Raw genomic sequence first — 21,373 nt, 5'->3', positions numbered from 1 at the left:
TAGAGGGGTGGGATGGGGAGGGTGGGAGGGAGGGAGACGCAAGAGGGAAGAGATATGGGAACACATGTATATGTATAACTGATTCACTTTGTTGTAAAGCAGAAAGTAACACACCATTGTAAAGCAATTATACTCCAATAAAGATGTTAAAAAAAAAAAAAAGCTAGGGCAGCCAGATTTTGCTAATAAATCGGGACAGTGAGCTGTTTGGTATTGCATAGCATTTTCTTTCATAGGAGGCTGGCAGATCCCCTTGTGGCTTCTTTGGTTAATGCTTCCTGGGGACAAGAGGCAGGAACTGTGAGTGGGTTCAGCCCACGTGAGCTGTGAGATGCCCAGAGTGTCCCATGGATGCATAACCGGACTATGGGATAAGATAGACTATTGCCCATCTTTTGCAGCAACACTTTTATAGCGATAGTGGGGACTCCAAAGATTTCAATGCCAGGACAGCAGGCAAAGGAGAACGAGCACAGGTCAAATGGAGGCAGAACTTGGAGAGCCACAGAGTTGTCCCCAAGGGGGCTGAGCGGCCCTCCAAGTTACAAAGATCAAAAAGCTAGGACAAATGCAAGCTGGCTATTTCAGATGGCAATCTGGTTAGGAAAGACTGGGCAGCAGTGGCAGTACTAGTCAGCAGAGAGGTAGAAGCACTGTGTTCCCACAAGAGTCTACTTGAACTGGACCCTAGCTGGCAGCCAGGTAGCGAGACAGAGCCCGGCACCCCAGATAAAGGCCTAGCAAAGCCTAGGCTGGATGTCAGAGCCCCAACCAAGCAGGACAGCCTTCAGTGAGTTCCTGGAGCTTGTCCCGGCTTCACCCACACCCTAATGTAAGAAGGGTGACTGAAGACTAATTAGCGTCCACGGGCCTCAGGGGCTCTTCCCAGGGGCACTTAGTACTCTACTCGAGTCATCAGACTTCTTCCAGATGTTATCTACTGGGCAGCCAGTGGGGGTGGGGGTGGGGTGAGGGGGTGGGGGGGTGGGTGGGGGGGTGGATTACTACTGCCTGCCAAGGTCAGTCCTTAATGCTTCAGGCACTGAATGTCACTGAGTCTTCTGGCTGCGACCTTTAGCACCTACCCGTGATGGGGGGGTGGGGCCGGGGCAACTAGAGTCTGACAATCAGATGGCAGGTCTGGAATGCAAGGTCTATTTCACCACTGTGCTCTGCCAAGGTCATCAATCCACTGTGCAGGGCATCCAGTGCCATGTAAGGGAATGGAATTCAGCCTTTGATTCAGCAATCCAGGGCATTAGCTCCCATTATATCAATGTCTAAGTGATACCAGTAGATAAAAATCTAGCATTAACATTTCAGTGCCAGTGGCCTCAGAGAGAGCTTCAACATAAGTACCAGATGGATTCACTCTTTTAGATTTAGTTCCCTTCTCTCGGCAAACTCCTGCAACAGCAAAGGAATAATTACTGCTCAGTGGAACAGTGTACAGCGCTAGCCAAAAAATAAAGTCACATCGATTTAAACCAGTAAATATGAATTTTTGGAAGGGCAAAGAATTCTCTTTCCAGAGAAAGGGAAATACGTCTTTTCAGAAATATGTCTGCCAATACAAAACCCTCCTCCCCCGCCTGTGGAACGCCAAAGACAAGAACCACAGCAGGGCATCTTCACCCCTGGAAGGGGCTGGAAGGCATCGGGCAGAGGGGCAGAGATGGCTTTGCACGGAGCCGTGTGCATTGCTAAGGGGAGCACAACTGAAATCTAAAACTCATATGCAATGGAAAGCACACTCACAATGGAAAGACGGCAAATGGTAGGATGATCATCATTTCTTTTTCACGTGGACTCCACTTGACAGACAAAAGATCACTTTCGCGTTCATTATCTCACTGGAGCCACCCAACATCTCTGCAAGGCAGGCGGGGAAAGGACTGTTAGACCCATGTTACAGATGAAGAAGCTGAGGTGTGATAGCAACTGAATGGACTTCACTTCAGACCTGCTTCTGTCCCACAACCGTGGCATCACCCACCTAAGTGGCAGTGGATACCAAATGGCAGCCTCATCCCTCCACTGGCCACCTCACCCCAACCACACCAGCTACTGCTCTTAATTCACTGAGGAAACTGCCTGTATCCTAGGTGTGGAGGCAGCTGTTCAAAGCCCTTTACACCCACATCCAACGGGCTCCCACTGGAGGCCGACAGCTGGTCCAATTGAATTGCCATTAGGCACTAGGAGGGAAGTCAACAGGTGTGTCTCCCTAGCTACTCCAGAGTGTGCTTGGAGCAGTTCGCTTTGATTCCCTTTTAAAGCGATAATGGCCCCACCGCTACTACTCCCCCACACCACAGAGCCAGCAAGGCACGGCAGCGGCTTAGTACCCCGAGGAGACTCATGGACCACTCCCACCCTACCCCCATCCACATGGACATTGAGGAAAACCTTCAACAGCATTGCTCTTACACTGGGGCAACACGGTCCCTGCCCGAGGCCTCACACTGTTTACAGGGCCTTGCTCTGGCCCCACTCCGGCCTCACCGCTGCCCATAGAGCAAGGAATCGATGGGGCCAGGGGGACTTGCCCACCCAACGTCTATGCTTCCCTCCTCTATGCCACTCTCAAACTATCCAAGACCTTGAAATTCCCTGCCCATGTGCCCCAAGCCTGTGTTCATGGCCTGGCAATCCTCTTCCCTAGTTTTGCTTTCCTGAGGATGGACCAAACTACAGATGGACACAACCCTAGGCCTGAGTGGTGAATGACGGGTGGCCACCACTGAGCAGCTGTTACCCTTCTACCCGGTGATCATGAAGCTGGACCATGTGGGCTACAACAGTACTTCTCAAACTTTAATGTGCTTGGGAATCATCTGGGGGTCTTGTTAAAGTCCACACCTTGCTTAAGTAGGCCTAGAGCAGGCCCTGAGAGTTGACAGTTCCAACGAGTGCTTGGGTCATGCTGATGCCCTGGGCTGGGGTCCACACTTTGAGGAGCAAGGTTGGTGTCTATAGGCCTGTGTGGAGGGCCCCTCAGGGTAAGGGACAGAGCCAAGAGGTTGGAGAGAAGGGGGAGTTTGCAGTGAGCCCGTATTTTGCGCCCTTGCCCCAGGCCCACCAAAGTGAGGGGTGGCCTCGCCTTTCATCATGTCAAGAAGTATCACGAGTATGTCAACATCTCTGGGCACCAAAGGAAAACAGTTAATCGAGACATACCATTTGTCCCTCCTCCAAAGCCCCTACATCCTTCCCACCATCCCCTCCCACGCCAGAAACTGGGAGGCCATCTCCTGGGACCTGTCACGGTGACCCATGTCATCAATTTTCAACATCAACCGCCCCCTTCCATGGATGGTCACGTCGTGTTTTACTACACGCCACCATAATGTCTGGCTCTCAGAAGTCCGACCTTCCACTTTGCTTACCAGTGGTCGGTGTCAAAGACTGAAGATGTGGAATTCAAGTAAGATGGGAAAAAAAAAATACTAGATTCTTAAAGACAACACATCTTCTACCAAGCAGTCCCACGTACTCCCTGGCCTGAGAGGGAGGGCAGGACCCTTTAGGTAGACTTGACCCATCCACACTAACACGTAGCCAAGAAATCATAAAACCCCAGCCTCAGGCACTGTTCCACCAACAGGTTACAGACCATCTATACTCACACGACTGCACCCACATGAGCAAGCCTGGAGTTTTTCCTGTCCTTTATCATTGTAAAGAGATAGGTAAAAACAAAAATAAACACAAAACCACAGAAATATTGTTTACGTGGACTATGCAAATGGGGGAGCAAACCACCAATGCAGTCCTGAGGCACGGTTTTCAAAACTTTTTCAACGCGAAGTCACTTCAATCCAATGGTAGTGGTAGCCCGTATAAAAGCGATGAAAACAAAACTTCATATGGAGTATGAAATGGGGATGGGCAGCCCAGAGCCCTGTTTACTTGGGACCCATTGACTGATACACATGGAGGCACCCAGGGCAGCTCCTAGAAACCTCCAGTGCTCCCAAGTGCTCCCTTTGGAAATGATCACTGAAGCCTAGGTCACTTTATTAAGATCAGATCAGACTTTCTAATCTCACCGATTAGCACTCAGGCACAAGAGAAGCAAAAAAAAAAAAAAAAAAAAAAAAAAAAGTTCAGATGAAAGAAGTTACAGCGCAGTACAGTGGTCCGGGGAGTGGAGCACAGAGCTGTGAAATGTTTTGATGATACATCCGAATGAAGCCTCATGCTCACCTGAGGAACACAGAGAGCTGGGTTTGAGTCCTAATTCTGCACTTAACTCACTTTGTGACCTTAAATAAGGCCCTTCCCTTCTCTGAGCCTCAAGACATAGGCCCCAGATGGCCTTTGTCCAGCTCTGACACTCTGGGATTTTATGAGACTATTTCAGCATTCCATATTTAAGTGAAGATTCACGGTCATATCATCCATCACAGATAGATGCTAGCAGAAAATAAAGGAAACCTTTATGGTGTTCTGCTGGCACAGTTCTGTGCTTTCGTTCAGAAGCTCAAAGCATTTTAATAGCTTACTCTGTTGGAACCATAGCAGAAAAACAAAAAGAAAATTAATCTTGAGGAAATCATATATCTGCGATCTTTGACTATCTCTTGGTAAGGCCCCAGCTACTTCTGCACATTGCCAGTCCTTACTGACTTCTGGAAAGAGGGACAGAAGATACTGTTTGAGTCTTTGCAGGGAGGGCGGTGGTCTTTAGGGTATAAGACCAGGGAGGCAGCGAGCCCAGCAGGAAGCATTTGCAGGAGTCTAAAGAAGCGATAGAGAGGACCCGAACCAAAGTCATGTCAATGGAGGTGGAAAGGACAGGACAGGTCCGAGTGGCATTCAGGAGGATACACTCACAGAACTGGGTGCTGGGGTTGAGGAGAGAGAAGGAGAATGAATGCCAAGCCTTTTACTTGGGTGGTGACACGCATGACGGTGCCATTATCCAAGCTATGACGCTGAGAAGGAAAAAGAGATTTGAGAGGCAAGCTGATGCGAGTTAAAGGTTGGAACGTTGACTGTGAAATGCCTGTGGACCATCAGGTGGAAACGTCCAGTATGCCCGTGAGTATACCGTTGCCAAGTCCTACAGGTCTCCGCAGGATCGAACGCGACCACAAGATTGTTCTGGAAGTCCTCAGCATATGGGGTCCCTGCCTCCTTGTAATTTTGCCACATTGTCTCGTTTATTCATTAAAATGTTTAGAGTCCCCTCCCCCAAATATCCAGGGTCCCTACTTACCTTGCTAGGCAAGGGGATATAGGGGTGAATAAAAATAGACATGGTCTCTGCTCTCATCTAGCTTGTAGTCTCGCAGTAGAGACAATTAACAAGAGAAAATATATAGCTATCACTTTAAGTTGTGATAAATATTATGAAGGAAACAAATGGGTACAGTGATCAAGAAGACCAGAGGGAAGGGGGGGGGGACCTCTCGAGAAGGCCTTTAAACCAACACTTGAAGGACATTCCTGGACAAGGTAACAGCACACGCCAAGACCTAGAAGCAGCAAGAATTTAGTCGCAAAGCTAGGACACCCACCTAGCTTGGGTTCTGTGGTATGCCTGGAATATTTGCTGCTGTTACTGATGTCTCAGTGATAGGAATAAAGTAGTACAAGAAGGCGTGCTCATAAAATTATACCAAAGCCAAAGCACTTGATGCCTGTGACACGGTGTTTAACGATCTTATGTTGTCACTGATGGGACTGGCTGGATACAGATGGTTACATTAGTCAGATGTAATATTAACTTAAACAAAACTTTAAATAAAATTGCCACGGAACTCTGTATTCCATTACTAATAGCTCTGATTGCCTCAAATCATGCCAGCGTGTGGAAGTCGCGCTCTGGGCAAAGTCACCATTCTGTACGATTTCAGTCAAACACCGTTAATGAGGAAGCAATACTTAAAATAACGTTCCTTTTAATGATTAAATAGAGGGTTGGCACAGACTACAGAACAGAAAAAAAAAAAAAAAAGATTCGATCTAGCCACTGGGGAAGGGATAAGTAGGTTGTGTTTTGCAATTCCTTCCTGGTGGGTTTACAATTATTCCACAGCATGACAGCTAAAATGCCTAAGAAATCGCTTACCTGAACCTCAGTAATGATTAGTTTTCTATCCTTTGTATGCTCCCCATGAGTTCTGTTGACCTCGCCATATGGAAAGTCTGAGTTTACCCATTTACAGTTCAAGTATTCACTCCTTGCAGGCAAGCAAAAGTGTGCTGGTGGGTGAACAGCGCCTGGCCAGCAGTGTGTGTTTTAACTAGGATGTTTAAGATGCATCAGTTGAATAATTAATGTATAAATCTTAGCTGGCTGGGTAAGAAAATGAAAACAAGCTTTATTGGGTATAGACATAGATTTAGCTCAAGTCTTTTTGCTTTTAAGATGAGACGTCAAAAAAGGCAAAAGACAGACTCCTCTTTGTCGTGCAATTAAAAGGGAAACAAATTGTGTTAAAGTGTTTTGCTTGTGATTTGGCTGAAAACTGCGGGGCTTCGGTATTACAATTTAGGGGCGGGACAGCAAGCCAGTGAAGAACTCACCGGTGGTGGTGCTTATCAACGACTCACCATTCCCTCCAGTGTAAAACCATTCAGAAATGTGTGGTCTGCCTGCAGTAAACCAGAACTAAAGCTATTCTTTGTAATTCAGGGCTATTTTTAAATTTACATTTTAAAGTCCACTGGCAGCCCGTAGGTCTTTTGTCTCACGAGGGCGGGACCGACAGGGTGGGCCGTTCAGAAAAGGCCCTCAATCTAACCCCAGCCCTCAGGCAAAGGAGCCATGTGTCATTCTGGCAAAGGACTAAAGGGCTCCAGCTTGCTGGTGGCGTTTGCATCACTAGGGGGCTATCAGCCCCATCGGAGTCCCTGGAACACAGCGGCCCTCTGCTGTAACACAGTCCATAAGCTATCGCATCTGCAGAACTCTGTGCAGCTTGCTTTGTGCTATTTCCACAAATGCTAAATAGCCCAACAGAACACAGACTTTCTTCAACGCTCCTGGCTCTGGCAAACAAGCTGGGGAAAGGATTTGACTACATAGAGTTCAATTTTGACTCTTGGGGTTTCCAGAGGTTCAGCTCAAATGTAGTGCTGAGGGTGTGTTTCTTTCCCTCAAGTCAAACAAGCTGAATGCCAAAGGCCACAGAATTGTTCTCCGTGCTTTAGAACTCACAAGTGATGGATGAACTGTACATCTCTACCTCTTCGAGCCTCACTTTATATACAGGGAAACTGAGGCTCTGAAAGATTAGATGACTCGCCTCAGGTCTCCTGGCCAATTTAGTGGCAGAGGACTGGCTAAAGCCTGAGTTTCGTCCTCTCCTGGCGGGCCTCTTTCCAACACGCTCCATCACCCCCTAAAGCCAGCCTGCTAGAAAATGTCCAGGCAGCATGTCATGTGGAGTGATTTACTGGTAGAGAGGGGTATCTATGAGGGGTAAGTGCACGTAAACTCTAAGGCTCTTACAGAACAGCTCAGCCTCCATCTGTGCTCAGACCAAAGCTTAACAACACCTTGCTGGGCCACCACGGCCCAAGCAGGGCTTGACTGGCTTAGACTTGAACTATGCTCCACTGTCCCTCGTATCTGCTACCCCTAACTCTGACCCATCTTCTTGTGGTTTGGCTTGTGACCTAATACTCCTTGGCTCCCCACTTTGGCTTGTTCATAGATTTTCTCTCTTTCTCCCTTCCTCCCAACTTCCCTCCCACCATACTCCGTCCTTCAATCTTCCACCCCTACTGCTGCCCCACCTGGCCCTGTCATCTCAGGATTTGAAGTCCAGGCCACCACAGACAGAGGCCTCCCTCTCTCTTGGCCCACCAGTCCCCATGGATGAGCACTGGGGGCAGGGAGTGAGGGGGCGGAGGCAAGGGTTATTTGAACGCTCGCTTTTTCAAAAGATCAACTAGAAGCTTCTCTCCACCACCCCTGGGCATAGCTACAGTGCAACGAAAAAGGATAATCGAAAGCCGGCCCAGGGCCTTGCAAAGATCATGAAGGCCCTGCCGAGTGAAAAGATGGAATTAGGATCCACCCACAATTAGGACTGAATGCATTTTCTTACATTCTGGGCTTTTTAAAAGTGTTCACCGCTATATGGTTTATAGTAGCATTTTCCTATAGCTAGAGTATTTGCTAGGTATGAAATTACTATTCTTTGGGACAATTGTTTTGGTGATGTTTTTAAAAGGGCCAGGAAGTCACCTAAACTATCAGAAAGATAACTCCTCATCAAACGGCTTGGGTGGAGACCTTTCATTTAGAGAAATAATCTCTGTGTAGAGAAAGTTAGCAAGAAAATTCGGCCTCGTTAGCAAATGTGAGTTACACTAGTGACTGGCAACCGAATAAATACATAAAACTATAATTCAATTCAAGCTACTGCTAAATTTGTGATAATTTAATCATGGGTTGGCATATTTTACCTTTCCTCTATCTATTAAAAAAAAACCCAGCAACAATGGGTTTCTGAGTAAATTAAGAGTATAAACATGAGCTCTTAGGGAATGTTTAACCCAGTTCAGAGAACAACTTGTTTCCAAGCTCTCTGACAACATTCATTTGCATATAAATAATTAGTGTGCTGATTTCAAATGATCTTTACCTATTCATTGGAGCATGCTCCATCGAGACCTCTACTTGGCAATATCTTGCTGGCTGTTTATAATATCATTTCTGCTCGCGAGTAATAAAGATGAATCATTTTAAAGGAACATATAATTCGGAACTGTCTGGACATGGGAAGGCCCGCCCCTCCCCCTCCTCCCTCTGCTCCTCGCCCGCCCTGTCTACGTTGGGGAGGCCCGGCTACACTACACAGACACGCTTCAGCGCCCACCAAACCCACATTAAAGCACATTAGAATACAAGTGTCTATAAACGCCCCACGCGATAAGACCTGAAGCAGTTTACCTGGTTATTAGGGGTATATAAACCAAGAGTCCACATAGGAGCCAAAACACCCAGGGCTTTAAGAGATTTTAAAGAAAAAGAAACAACCATGTACCTGCGGTACTCTTACAATTAGAAAACAATCTAAGTCGTGTAAAAGTTTTCAGAGGAAGCGTAAAGAAGCATATTCGTAACTCAAACACTATCTGAGCAACAGCACCCCTGGCGACAAAACTCTCAGCGGAAGCCCTAGGAACCCAGCTTCTCTTGAAAGACATCCAGAGCCTCAGAGCTTCGCACCTCCCAAAGCTCTCCCCATCATCCAAAGGCTCAAGGCATTAGACCGCCTTTCCTTACACTGGGCCAAAATCTGCCTCCCTGTAATTCCTACACATTCGTCCAAATATCTTGGGGGGAGGGGGGGACTAATGTTTTCTATGGTTCTTTACATGGCATTTTTCACATACATGTTCTCAGTGGACCTTCTCAATGATCCTGTGAGGCAGACATTCCTACGACCTTTATCTTTTTTTAAAAAAAACTATGTGATGCATAGCAGTGTCTTGGGTTTTTTTTGTTTGGTTTTTGAGGTTTTTTTAAAAAAAATATTTATTCATTTATCTTTTTGGCTGCGCTGGGTCTTCACTGCGGCGTGCGGGATCTTCGTTGTGGCACGCGGGATCTAGTTCCCCAACCAGGGATCGATCCTGGGCCCCCTGTGTTGGGAGCGTGGAGTCTTAACCACTGGACCATCAGGGAAGTCCCTACGACTCTTCTCTTATAGGTGAAGACCTAGAGGCTGAGAGAGACCCAATTCTGCACAGAGTGGCGAAGGGGCAGGGGCAGGGCTTCAACTCAGCTTCCCTAAATCCACCTTTTATGCCATTTTCATTACTCTGCCTTGTCTTGCTGAAACAGTTAAAAAAAAAACAAGCTTCTGCTTCCCCATGAGAACGACCCTTGAAGGCAGAAAGGGGTAGAATAACTGAAGGTGTACTCTCCATGCAGTCTCCCTGAGAGATCTCTGCTACTCACGTGGTTTTAAATCCCCCATACAGAGGGGCCCGGATCTGTTTCTAGCCCTGAGTTCCAGGACACAGTGGCGGCCCTCCCATCTGGATGTCTCACAGCACCTCAAATTCAGCAGGTTCCAAGCTGAACTGATCGATTGCTCCTCACTGTCTCTCCACCCTCCACTCCTGATCTTGGTCAGAAATAGCACACTCTACCCAGGCAGCCATGCCAGAAACCTGGAGAATTACACTAGACACTTCTTTCTCCCTTGCCAGCACCCTTGCCCCAACATCATAAGGATTCCAAGACTCTGAAATCTCTTTTGATCTGCCTCTTCCCCTCTATCCCCACTGCTACTGCCCTATTGCACTCACCATGAAATTTCACTTCGACAAATTCAACAGACTCCTCATGGTCTCTGTGCTTCCAGTAGCAGCCCTCTCAAATCCGCCCGCCTCCAGGTAGATCACCACCAGAGGGATCCAATATGACGATCTACATCCCTCCCCTGCTACCAACCTGCCAATGGCTTCCTGTTGCCTCCAGAAGGGACTGTCAAACCCAGCTGATCAAGAAGATCACTGTCGGGGGGGGCGCTTCCCTGGTGGCGCAGTGGTTGAGAGTCCGCCTGCCGATGCAGGGGACGCGGGTTCGTGCCCCGGTCCGGGAAGATCCCACAGGCCGCGGAGCGGCTGGGCCCGTGGGCCATGGCCGCTGAGCCTGCGCGTCCGGAGCCTGTGCTCCGCAAAGGGAGAGGCCACGACGGTGAGAGGCCCGCGTACCGCAAAAAAAAAAAAAAAAAAAAAAAAATCACTGGGAATGTAGATTGGACATCTTTATATTTTTTAAGTTCCCCAGGTGATTTGACTGAGTCAGCAAAGTTGGGAGGTAACGGCGTGAGAGGCAAAGTTGACACCCTCAATGCTCTGATTCCTGCCTCTACCTCTCTAGTCACCATTCCTGCCACTTTACCCTCAGCAATGAACATTCCAGTGATCTCAGAAACATACCATGCTGGCTCACACCTCTGTCCCCCATTAAACTGATCTCTCAGCCTATAATGTTCTTTCTACCTTTGGCCAACCTCTACTGAACCTTCAAAACTGAACTGAGGTGTCAGTTCTTCAAGAAGTCTTTCGTGACCTCACCAGAGTGGATTAGCTGTGCCTCCTCTGTAACCCCCATCACACTGCACAGAGTTCTCTATCATAGCACTTAGCACATTGTGTTGAAATTATTTCCTATGTGTCTGACTCCCTGGCAAGCCTAAAAGTTCCTCAAAACCAAGGACGATGTTTATCCATCACTGGCAAATGCCTGTAATGTGACACGTGCTTAGTAAACGTCAACCTGAGATGAACTTGATTTCAAGCAAGGCTCTACACTGACTAACTGGAGATTTGGATTTTAGGAAACTCAGTTCACCTGCTTGGGCCTCAGTTCCCACATCCACAAAATAGGATAATAAATGCCCAGTTTCATTCATACGCCAAACATGTGAATGTCCACTAAGTGCCAGGTACTGGGTTATGTGAAGGTTGAACCAATCAGTTAGACTTTTGTAAACTGTTGCGCAATATTGCAAAAATATTTCCGCAATTCTAGCTTTTGCTTAGTCTCTCTGGACCAGAAATAACAATTTCATTCCATAAAACCAAAGTCTACTAAGCTGTGGTTTCCATTAAGGCTCACCAAGGTGTCAGGGTAAAGTCACTCAGCCCAGAGGGAAGGGCACTGGCCTAACTGGGATTGGAGGTGCAGCCCAGGAAAGCATAACATACAGAGAACCTGCTCTGGCAGGGGCAGTGCTAACCCTCCAGGGACACAGGAGTCACAGCTGAGCACCACTGAAGAAAGGTCAACGAGCCCCAATCCTTCTCCCTACTGACCTCTGCCTGACCTGCGCGCAGGTTTCCATGGGAAAGGGTGTGGAGCCTGATGCAGCAGGTTACACTGGGCTCAACAACCTGACTTCCTGGGGCTTATCAAGGACTTCCTGAAGCTTGCCTACTCAGATGAGTACTGGGTCCCCTGAGATATTTCTGGTGATGTCACTGCCAGAGGCAACAGTCTTAAAGTTCAGTCCCACAAAGCCCAGGGAAACTAAATTGATTTGCTGGACCTGAAGAATTTGATCCTAGAGTAGCTCTGGGCTATTCTCTACCAAATTACACTGCTGTTCTTGAGGCCTTGTATCCTGCAGGCCCAGAGGGGATCACAAACTCACTAAAATCCTTGGACTAAAGATTCTTGGACCTGTTCTACTCTCCCACTCTCTCCCACATAGTTTGTTCATCCTCTACGGGGAAATTCCAGTCAACAATTGCTTCTTAGAACCCAAAACTCTGCAGGCATCTAGCAATGACAGCATGTGATATAATGCCCAATCCCTTAATGCAATCTGATCTCTCATTGGCTCAGAAGTAACTCCTAGCAAGGGGGAGCTATCAGAAGTTATGCCAAGAGCCAGGCAAAGAGGAGACAGAAGCATCTCCTTTATGTACAGACCCCGGGAAAGCATAAGTCCACTTTCACTGAAGCAGGTTCTTATCAAGCATCCCCTCTGGATACCAGCCAGGTGATCGTGCCTAACTCCAAGAAATTGCAAGGTTTGAGCCCTTTGACTAAGAGAAAATAAAAGATGAGACCTCTGCTATCATGTTATTGCACACTCGACATTTGGAGTTAGACTTCCAGGATCACATTCGGCCCATGGACCTTCTCAATCACTCATTCAATAAATATTTACTGAGCATCTACTCCATAGCTGGAAAACCAGCCAAAATCTGTCCCTGCAGAGCTCACAGCCTAGTAGGGAAGACAGACATATAAACAAAAGAGTTGCAATATGACATGGTATGAAGTCCAGAAGAATCCCGGAGCTGGAAGCCTCAGAAAAGGCTCTCCAGAAGAGGGGACACCCAGACAGGGCTTTTGAAGGATGAGGAAGGCAGACAAGGCAGGAAGAAGAGTCTGAGCAGAGGGAACTTGTTAAACATCCCAGAAGAATATTGCTGGAGCCTGAGATAAGTTGGGGGTGGGGCATCATGAGAAATGAAGTTAAAGAAGTAGGCAGGAAGCACATCAATATGCCAGGCTGAGGAGCCTGAACTATCTGCTTTTGGAGAGTGAGGAGCCGCCAGGGCGACTCTAAATATTTTCATGTTTTTATTTTGTTGCTACTGTTGGTGTTCTTGTTTCTGTTTGTTCTTTGCAGTGAAATGGCCATGACTAAATTTTCAGTTTGGAAAATAACTTCGCGTTGGTGGAAGGAGTTGTGGAGCGCGGTGAGAGACCAGAGTACAGGTCACTGAAACTGTCTACGTGAGAGCCGATAAAAGCTAGAACGAAGAAGCAGCATGGGGGTACAAACAGCGGATTCAGGGCAATTTTCCGATAGAATAGATTTGGTAAATGTGTGCCTTTTGGGGAGAGGGAGAGAAAAGGAATGATGGCCAGATTTCTATCCTAAGGACCCCAGATCAATGGCATTGCCATCAACTGAGAGGCAGAGCAAGTTTGGGGGCAGCTGGGATGGGACTAGTTCAGTTTAACCATACAGCTGGCAGAGCCACAGGTTCCACATCCACAGATTCAACAAAGTACGTGTCAACAATATTTGAAAAATAAATTTCAGAAAGTTCCCCAAAGCAAAACTTGAATTTTCCATGTTTTGGTAAACATTTACATAGCATTTACATTGTATTTACAAGTATTTACATAGCGTTTACAGTGTATTAGGTGTTATAAGTAATCTAGAGATGACTTAAAGTACACAGGAGGATGTGCGTAGGTTATACGCAAATACCTGTCATTTTATATAAGGTACTGCAGCATCCTCAGATTTTGGTATCCACGGGAGTGCAGGAACCAATCCCCCGTGGATACCAAAGGATTACTGTTCTGAGTTTGAGAAGTCCGTGAAATAGAGATGTCCTGCAGATGGCTGGATACATGTGTCTGAAGTTCTCAAGATATTTCAGAGCTAGAAATATATATTTGGGGGTTATAAGTGTGTAAATGATAGTTCACATCTTGGGATTACATAAAAATAACCAAGGCAGAAGATTTATAATGATCACAGAAGATGGTCAAGAAACGGGTAGATCATTTAAGGTAAAAATTAAGGTCATTTAAGGTAAAAATAACCTGAGATAAAATAATCAGACGAAAGAGAACTAGGAGAATAAGAGACTGAGAAAGTCAAAAGAGGTTAGAGATCAAGAAGGAGAGAATAAAGAGAAAACAGATGCAAAACATTATGAAAGTAACACAGAACTTGGTAATGAATCGACTCTTCCCTATTCCATTTCTCTCACATCCAGATACGATGCCAAGTTTCAAGTTCGGGTGATTAGAAGAATAATTGTATAAATAACAGAATTAGAAACACAGAAAGAATAAATAGCTTGGGAGGAAAGCTGATGAGTTTCAGTTGGGACATACTGATTCTGAAATGCAGTCGGGACATTAATCTCTAGTAAGCAGATGGGAATCTGAGACAATCTCAGGAGAAAGCTCAGATGTGGAAGTTAATATTTGAAAATCACCTGTATGAAGGTATCAGTGGAATCAGTGAAATTCTCATGGAAGAGAATATCAAAGTGAAGAGGAAAAGAAGGTATGCAAATGGCCAAGGAGCACATGAAAATATGCTCAGCATCGAGTCATTAGGGAAATGCAAATCAAAACACAAAGAGATACTACTTCATACCCACTACTATGGCTGTAATCAAAAAGACTGACAATAACAAGTGTTGGTGAGGATATGGAGAAAATGGAACCCCTCCTACATTGCTAGTGGGAATGTAAAGTGGTGCAGTTGCTTTGAAGAAGTCAGGCAGTTTCTATGGAGAACAGCTTGGCAGTTCCTCAAAAAGCTAAACATAGAGCAGCCATGTGATCCAGCAATTCCACTCCTAGATATCTATCCAAGAGAAATGAAAAATGTTATGTCCAAACACAATTTTGCACACAAATATTCACAGTAGCACTATTTATAACAGCCAAAAGGGAACAACCCAAGTGTCCACCAACTAGTAAATGCATAAAGAAAATCTGGTATATCCATACAATGGAATACTATTTAGCTGTAAAGAAAGAATTATACTTTATTTTTTAAACATTATGCTTTGTGAAGGACATTGTTAAAAGAATGAAAAGAGAAACCACAGATTGGGAGAAATATTTGCAAAATATGTAGGATAAAGGACTTGTACCTAAAATATACAAAGAATCCTTAAAACTCAACGGTAAGAAAACAAACAATCCAATTTAAAAATGGGCAAAGGATCTGGACACTTCACAAAAAAAGACATATGGATGGCAAATAAGCATATGAAACGATGTTCCACATCAAATATAATTAAGGAATTACAAATTAAAACAATAATGAAATATTACCACGCACTACTAGGACGGCTGAAATCTAAACAACTTGACAACACCCAATGTTAGGAAGGCTGGAGAGCAACTAGAGTTCTCGTTCATCACTGATGGGAATACAAAATGGTACAGCCAATTTGGAGGACAGTTTGGCACTTTCTTACAAAACCAAGCATACTTGTACTATATGATCCAGCAATCATGCTCCTTGGTATTTACCCAAACATGTTGAAAACTTATGTCCACACAAAACCTCTATACAGACATGTATGGCAGCTTTATTCATAATTGCCAAAACTTGGAAGCAAGCAAAATGTCCTTTGGTTAGTGTATGGATAAATAAACTGTTGTCCATCCAGACAAAGAAATATTATTCACTGCTAAAAAGAAATGAACTATCAAACCTTGAAAAGACATGGAGGAACCTCAAATGCATATTACTAAGAGAAGACAATCTGAAAAGGCTACATACTGTATGATCCCAACTATGTGACATTCTGGAAAAGATAACGCCATGGAAGCAGTGGTTTGCTAGAGGTTCTGGGGAAGGGAAGGACTGCACTGCACCAAAAATCCCCTGTGCTCCAACTATTCATCAAAACTATCCTATATGGTACTGCAACGGCGGACACATGACATTACGCATTTGTCAAAACCCACAGAACTGTACAACACAAAGAGCGAACCCTAATGTAAATTATGAACTTTAGCTAATAATAATGTTTCATTATTGGTTCATCACTTGTAACAAATGAACCACACCGATGCAAGACGTTGGTGGGAAAAACTATGGTCAGAGGAGTGGGAAGAGGGGAGTATGCGGGAACTCTGTAATATCTGCTCACTGTCTGTAAAACTGAAACTTCTAAAAATAAAAGTCTATTAATTTAAAAAAAATTAAAGAAAGAACGAAGTACTAGTCCATGTTAATACATGGGTGAGCCTTGGAAACATCACCTTAAGTGAGAGAATCCAGTCACACAAAAGACTACATATTACAATATATGATTCCATTTATATGAAAGGTCTAGAGGAGGCAAATCTATGGAGACAGAAAGCAGATTAGTAGTTGCCTAGGGCTAGGGAGAATTAAGGGGAAACAGAGGGTGATTGCTAACAGCTATAGGGTTTCTTTCGGGGGTTTTGAAACTGTTATAAAATTCATTGTGATGATCATGGTGACGGTTGCGAATATACAGCTCTGTGAATATACTAAAAACCACTTTAAATGGATGAACTGTATGGTATGTGTATTATATCTCAATAAACCTTGATATTGCTAATGAATTTGAAAATCTCAAAAATGGATGATTTTCTAGGAAACTTTGCCAATTAGAATCACAAAGATGTACAAAATATGGGGAAAAAAAACCCTGTGCTGTTTCAAAACACTTCCTCCAATGAATATAATAGTGTCCAGATAGTTTTATGAGTAAGGTCTTTATAATTTACAAGGAACAGATAATTTCCATCCTCTAAATATAGTTTCCAGTATAGAGGAAAAGAAGGAACTAAGCCCCATTATTTTATAAAACTAAAGTCATCCTACCCACAAAACCTGGTGAACACACGCGCAAAACACAGAGAGAGAGAAGACTGAAGATTAATGTCGCTTACGAACATAGATGCAAAAATCCTAAATAAAAAACCAGCAAACCAAACTCAGCAAGACAAAAAGAATACTACACCAGAACTTCCCTGGTGGCACAGTGGTTAGGAGTCCACCTGCTAATACAGGAGACACAGGTTCGAACCCTGGTCTGGGAAGATCCCACATGCCATGGAGCAACTGAGCCTGTTCGCCAAAACTACTGAGCCTGCGCTCTAGAGCCCGCGAGCCACAACTACTGAGCCCCCGTGCCACAACTACTGAAGCCTGCGCACCTAGAGCCCGTGCTCTGCAACAAGAGAAGCCACCATGGTGAGAAGCCCGCACACCACAACGAAGAGTAACCCCTGCTCTCCACAGCTAGAGAAAGCCCGCGTGCAGCAATGAAGACCCAACACAGCCAAAAATAAATAAATAAAATTAATTAATTAATTAATTAATAAAAAAGACTACTACACCACAAGGAAAGAGGAATTATTTCAGGAGTACAATTTAATATTAGTAAATCTAGACACACAGTATATCACAATAACTAGCCAAAGGAGAAAACCTGCATGAATGACAAAGAATTTCTTAAATTTATTTTTTTAATCTCTTAAGAAAATAAGAAAAAATATCTACAACAGAACAGAAAATTGGGCAAAAGAGTAAAGAACAGAAAAAAAAAAGCAGCTTCACTGGTAACCAAATAAATGTAAATTTGAAAATAGGATATTGGGGGACCTTCAAGATGGCAGAGGAGTAAGACGTGGAGATCACCTTCCCCCCCCACAGATACATCAAAAATACATCTACATGTGGAACAACTCCTACAGAACACCTCCTGAACGCTGGCAGAAGACCTCAGACTTCCCAAAAGGCAGGAAACTCCCCACGTACCTGGGTAGGGCAAAAGAAAAAAGAAAAAACAGAGACAAAGGAATAGAGACGGGACCTGCACCAGTGGGAGGGAGCTGTGAAGGAGGAAAAGTTTCCACACGCTAGGAAGCCCCTTCGCAGGCGGAGACTGTGGGTGGCGGAGGGGGGAAGCTTCGGAGCCACGGGGGAGAACACAGCCACAGGGGCGTGGAGGGCAAAGCGGAGATTCCTGCATGGAGGATCGGTGCCGACCAGCACGCACCAGCCCGAGAGGCTTGTCTGCTCACCGGCCGGGGCGGGCGGAGGCTGGGAGCTGAGGCTCGGGCTTCAGAGGTTGGATCCCAGGGAGAGGACTGGGGTTGGCTGCGTGAACACAGCCTGAAGGGGGCTAGTGCGCCACGTTTCGGGGTGCGCGAGGAGAGGGGATTAAGAGCGCCGCCTAAACAAGCTCCAGAGACGGGTGCAAGCCGCGGCTATCAGCGCATACACCAGAGACGGGCATGAAATGCTTCTGTAGCCACCAAGAAGCCTGTGTGCAAGCACAGGTCACTATCCACACCTCCCCTCCAGGGAGCCTGTGCAGCCCGCCACTGCCAGGGTCCCATGATCCAGGGACAACTTCCCCAGGAGAACACATGGCGCCCCTCAAGCTGGTGCAACATCACGCCGGCATCTGTCACGGCAGGCTCGCTCCACTTCCCGCACCCCTCCCTCCCTCCCTCCCTCCCTCTGGCGTGAGCGAGCCAGAGCCCCCTAATCAGCTGCTCCATTAACCCCCTCCTGTCTGGGCGAAGAACAGACGCCAGAGGGCGACCTACATGCAGAGGCCCAGCCAAATCCAAAGCTGAACCCCAGGAGCTGTGCGAATAAAGAAGAGAAAGGGAAATATCTCCATGCAGCCTCAGGAGCAGCGGATTAAATCTCCACAATCAACTTGATGTACCCTGCATCTGTGGAATACCTGAATAGACAATAAATCATCCCAAAATTGAGGCGGTGGACTTTGGGAGCAACTGTAGACTTGGGGTTTGCTTCCTGGATCTAATTTGTTTCTGGTTTTATGTTTAGCTTAGTTTAGTATTTAGAGCTTATTATCATTGGTAGATTTGTTTATTGATTTGGTTGCTCTTCCTTTATATATATATATATTTTTTTTTTTCCTTTTTCTCTTTTTGTGAGTGTGTATGTGTATGCTTCTTTGTGTGATTTTGTCTGTATAGGTTTGCTTTTACCATTTGTCCTAGGGTTCTGTCTGTCCGTTTTTTTGTGTTTTTTTTTAGTATAATTTTTAGCGCATGTTATCATTGGTGGATTCGTCTATTGGTTTGGTTGCTCTCTTCTTTCTTTTTTTAATTATTTTCTATTTTAATAATTATTTAAATTTTTTATTTTAATAGCTTTTATTTTATTTCATTTCTTTCTTTTTCCTCCCTTTTCTTCTGAGCCATGTGGCTGACAGGGTCTTGGTGCTCCGGCCGGGTGTCAGGCCTGAACTTCTGAGGTGGGAGAGCCGAGTTCAGGACATTGGTCCACCAGAGACCTCCCGGCCCCAGGTAATATCAATCGGCGAGAGCTCTTCCAGAAATCTCCATCTCAACGCTAAGACCCAGCTCCACACAACGACCAGCAAGCTCCACTGCTGGACGCTCCATGCCAAACAACTATCAAGACAAGAACACAACCCCACCCATCTGCAGAGAGGCTGCCTACAATCCTAAGTTCACAGACACCCCAAAACACACCACCAGACATGGTCCTACTCACCAGAAAGACAAGATCCAGCCTCATCTACCAGAACACAGGCACCAGTCCCCTCCACCAGGAAGCCTAACACAACCCACTGAACCAACCTTACCCACTAGGGGCAGACGCCAATAACAACAGGAACGACGAACCTGCAGCCTGTGAAAAGGAGACTCCAAACACAATAAGTTAAGCAAAATGAGAAGACAGAGAAAGACACAGCAGAGGAAGGAGTGAGGTAAAAACCCTCCAGACCAAACAAATGAGGAGGAAATAGGCAGTCTCCCTGAAAAAGAATTCAGAGTAATGATAGTAAAGATGATTCAAAATCTTGGAAATAGAATGGAGAAAACATAAGAAAGGTTTAACAAGGACCTAGAAGAACTAAAGAGCAAACAAACGATGAACAACACAATAAATGAAATTAAAAATTCTCTAGAAGGAATCAATAGCAGAATAACTGAGGCAGAAGAACGGACAAAATCAACGGAATACACTTTCTTCTCAGGTGCTTATGAAACATTCTCCAGGATAGATCATATCTTGGGTCACAAATCAAGCCTTAGTAAACTTAAGAAAATTGAAATCATATCATGTATCTTTTCCAACCACAATGCTATGAGACTAGATATCTATTACAGGAAAAAAATCTATAAAAAAATACAAACACATGGAGGCTAAACAATACACTACTAAATAACAAAGAGATCACTGAAGAAATCAAAGAGGAAATCAAAAAATACCTAGAAACAAATGACAATGGAGACACGACGACCCAAAACCTATGGGATGCAGCAAAAGCAGTTCTAAGAGGGAAGTTTAAGGCAATACAATCCTACCTCAAGAAACAAAAGAAATCTCAAATAAACAACCTAACTGTACACCTAAAGCAATTAGAAAAAGAAGAATAAAACAAAAACAAAAACAAAAAAACCCCAAAGTTAGCAGGAGAGAAATCATAAAGATCAGATCAGAAATAAATGAAAAAGAAATGAAGGAAACAATAGCAAAGACCAATAAAACTAAAAACTATGGGCTTCCCTGGTGGCGCAGTGGTTGCGCGTCCGCCTGCCGATGCAAGGGAACCGGGTTCGCGCCCCGGTCTGGGAGGATCCCACGTGCCGCGGAGCGGCTGGGCCCGTGAGCCATGGCCGCTGGGGCTGCGCGTCCAGAGCCTGTGCTCTGCAACGGGAGAGGCCGCAGCAGAGGGAGGCCCGCATACCACACACAAAAAAAAAAACCTAAAAACTGGTTCTTTGAGAAGATAAACAAAATTGATAAACCATTAGCCAGACTCATCAAGAAAAAAAGGGAGAAGACTCAAATCAATAGAATTAGAAATGAAAAAGGAGACGTAACAACGGACACTGCAGACATACAAAGGATCATGAGAGACTACTACAAACAACTATATGCCAATAAAATGGGCAACCTGGAAGAAATGGACCAAATCTTAGAAAGGTATAACCTTCCAAGACTGAACCAGGAAGAAACAGAAAATATGAACAGACCAATCACAAGTAATGAAATTGAAACTGTGATTAAAAATCTTCCAACAAATAAAAGTCTAGGACCCGATGGCTTCACAGGTGAATTCTATCAAACATTTAGAGAAGAGCTAACACCCATCCTTCTCAAACTCTTCCAAAACGTTGCAGAGGAAGGAACACTCCTAAAGTCATTCACTGAGGCCACCATCACCCTGATACGAAAACCAGACAAAGACACTACAAAAAAAGAAAATTAAAGACCAATATCACTGATGAATATAGATGCAAAAATCCTCAACAAAATACTAGCAAACAGAATCCAACAACACATTAAAAGGATCATACACCACGATCAAGTGGGATTTATCCCAGGGACGCAAA

General features: G+C 45.1%; 1 long non-coding RNA gene across 4 annotated transcripts in view; it reads right to left on the bottom strand.

Annotated features, from left to right (window-relative positions):
* The window catches only part of LOC114484680 (uncharacterized), a 137,934-nt gene that overhangs the window by 81,590 nt on the left and 34,971 nt on the right, over positions 1-21,373 (bottom strand). The window contains exon 1 of one of the 4 annotated variants that reach the window (XR_008616343.1): positions 1,759-1,853. The exons of the other annotated variants lie outside the window; for them this stretch is intronic. This is a non-coding gene — a long non-coding RNA (uncharacterized lncRNA). Of the gene's footprint in view, positions 1-1,758; positions 1,854-21,373 lie in introns of those variants that run through there. 4 annotated transcript variants of the gene reach the window in all.

This window comes from Physeter macrocephalus, chromosome 21 (assembly GCF_002837175.3).
Source record: "Physeter macrocephalus isolate SW-GA chromosome 21, ASM283717v5, whole genome shotgun sequence".
In the NCBI taxonomy this organism is placed as follows: domain Eukaryota; kingdom Metazoa; phylum Chordata; class Mammalia; order Artiodactyla; family Physeteridae; genus Physeter; species Physeter macrocephalus.
This window is presented reverse-complemented; position numbering and strand designations above follow the sequence as displayed.